Below are 3,059 nucleotides of genomic sequence, written 5' to 3' on the forward strand. Positions count from 1 at the left end.
ATATATATATATATATATATATATATATATATATGGGCATAAACTATAATGATTGCATCTATTCGTGCAATGCCACGACGCAGAAGCATTGATGAGGTGTCGATATCTCTTGAAGGCAATTTACTTTACACTTATACTATTACACCTGATTTAAGAATCACACGCTGAATACCTTGTTGTGTCTGCTTTAGTTCGAAGCCAAAGCGTTCGAAAATATACCGATGATTGCACGATGCAATTGTTCGCTATAGACTACATTGTGTATTTTGTCTATTTATTTCTTCCTTGATTTCTCTGGCAAGACGTTTTTGTTGAATTGCTTTATATAGTATGACGAAATATCAATATGTTTCTATATCTAATAAATTCACAGTCTCTGTTAAAGACATATTGCAATATTCTTCTCAGCAGTGATCTACATAATATCTAGATAAATACATACATACATACAGACACACACACATATATATATATATATATATATATATATATACACATCCAGAATTTCCACGTATACACAGACGTAGAGGCGTACATGTAGAAAGATAGATAGATAGATAGATAGATAGATAGATAGATGGATGGATGGATGGAACTATGCGATCTTCGTTTCTTTGTTTTTAAGAATATACTTAATAGTAGATTTCAAATCAAATAATATCGAATAATATTTACTTTTCTCCTCATTGTGTCTCCTATTTGATCTTATTACTCTCCCCACAATTTTTAAGTCTTCAATATTGGATGGAAACAAATCGAACTACATTTTATTATAAGATATCTCAGTTATACGTCGTCTTCGATTTCTTCAGCACATCTTGCATTATTGTCCACCAATCGCTTTCAATCTTTTATTCATATAAGTTATCTCAACGTTCGGTTCATTACGTCGCCATTGCATCCTAATGCGGAGGAATCGGAGGTATTTTCAAAGATAATCAGAAAAAAAATGTTTGCTGATATGAACAGTTAAGACATTCAGAAGAGATAATTTTTTATAGAGACAGACAGGCTTCTTTTGTGTTGTGTGGTCGTTAGAGGCTCCCCATGCATATGCTCGCTTATGCAACTGTCGCTACAAGAGCCTTTTTTATATAGGGAAAGGATATCTCTCCATGCAGTGATATCCTTGCAAAGCTATCCAATGATTATCCAAGGGAAATGCCATCCACTTGGGTCATATGGTTCCGGGTTCAGTCACACTCCGTGGCACCTTTGTTGTGTGTCTTCTACTTACAGACACGAGCCGACCAAAGTCTTGTGAGAAGATTCGGTCTAAGGAAACTGAAAGTAACCCGTCGTATGCATACATAGATACACACACATATACATACATACACTCAGACATACACATATATGTGTGTCTACTTGTGTGTGTGAGTGTGTGTGTGTGCGCGTGTGTATGTGTTGTTCGTTGCCACCGCTTGATGACATCCCCACAATATAGCAGTTCGTCATAAGAAACCAATAGAATTAGTACCAGGTTTTCAATGTCTTTCGGGGCTTCAATCAATTCTTCTTTACCTCACTGTATTTCTTCCAACTACCAGCGATCGTAGCTGTAACTCCTTATAGTCCAACCATACTTTCTAATTTCCAGGTTCAGTAAACGTTGTAAAACTAAAGGTCACTGTTCAGTTCTTTCGTATGTCGTAATATGTCTGGATTGACAGTTGTTGACAACATGATTTCTTTTACGAAGCACCCTATGGCAGGAAAAGAAATAAAAAAAAGAAAAGAAACACCCCCCTTGTATTCTCCGATGTAAATTCTATGAAGACTAAATTCAGCATGATAAGATAATCACGATGCTTAACACGAGCTTCAGATCATGGCTAATACTTTGTGTTACCTTATTTGGTATCAAGGTTACATGTAGAGGTCTTACTGAAATAGTAACGACCAAAGTAAGTTACATCATTTATCTACATCAAGTTAAGGTAAAATATGGCAACGGTGCTGTTTGGACTTTCATCGTTCCATACTATATTGCTAAGCGTTATATTATCCACTGGACAAGGTATAGATTTTGTGAATTTTGGTTACCATAACGAAACTCTCGTCTCGTTATTTGAAGTGGTTTCTCTGAAAGTTTGGATTGTTTTCTTTTATTATTTGAGAATGTGACACTTTCTCGAAATATTATAGAAACATTAAGAAGATCATGTAAGATATTACAATATCTTTTATTCTTTGGCATCGCATTTTGAAGAATTTACTTGTTTTTCCCAAATTATGCCAAGCGTTGGAAATTATGTCAGTCAGCAAAGGCGGACGTGGACCAAATACACGGAAATAAGGGCAAGTTAAACAATGGCCCTGCCACTGCCTAATGAATAATGGCACCATATGTCTAAAGAAGTGAAAAAAAAAACTTCAGCAATTCTTCTAAGGAATGCTTAAAAGGCAAGCCCTTCAGTGATGAAAGACGCTACAGCAACGATTTTGTTTACCACGTTTGGGCGTCAATACACTTCGTTATAAAACGTATGTTATAGTTCGCCCGTTTATTATTCCTCTTTATTTTCTTTCTTATTTGTTTCTTATTTCTCATTCCTCATCTTTCTAATGTTCTTTCATTTTTGTATTGTTTTATCTGTCTACGAAACATGTATAAGTAAATATGCATACACACACGCACATATACATACATACGTATAGATATATATATTCACATACATATATATACTTATTTACATATTTACATATATGTATATATAATTAGAATTATATATACATATACACATACAGACACACTCACACACATACATACATACATACATACATACATACCCATGCACATACGCTTACTCAGAGAAACACCGATATTCCTAAGAACACTTGCGAAGTAGAAGTAAATTGTATACTTCGTTTATCGAACTGAAATATTTCGTATTTCGTATCTATTGATTTTCTTTACTATTTTGCATTCATTTACATTTGATAAGTATACACACGGACATATATACAGAAGCAGATACCTATGAAACACAATGAGCCATAAACAAATATGTATATAGCCATAAGAATACGCATATATATATATATATATATATATA

The 3,059-nt window shown here is 34.0% G+C and overlaps 1 protein-coding gene across 1 annotated transcript in view; it reads right to left on the reverse strand.

Moving 5' to 3' along the window:
- LOC128249552 (probable serine/threonine-protein kinase samkA) overlaps window positions 1–3,059 on the reverse strand; it is a 658,532-nt gene that overhangs the window by 289,438 nt on the left and 366,035 nt on the right. The window lies entirely within an intron of this gene.

The sequence above is a fragment of the Octopus bimaculoides genome, chromosome 15, assembly GCF_001194135.2.
Source record: "Octopus bimaculoides isolate UCB-OBI-ISO-001 chromosome 15, ASM119413v2, whole genome shotgun sequence".
Lineage (NCBI taxonomy): Eukaryota > Metazoa > Mollusca > Cephalopoda > Octopoda > Octopodidae > Octopus > Octopus bimaculoides.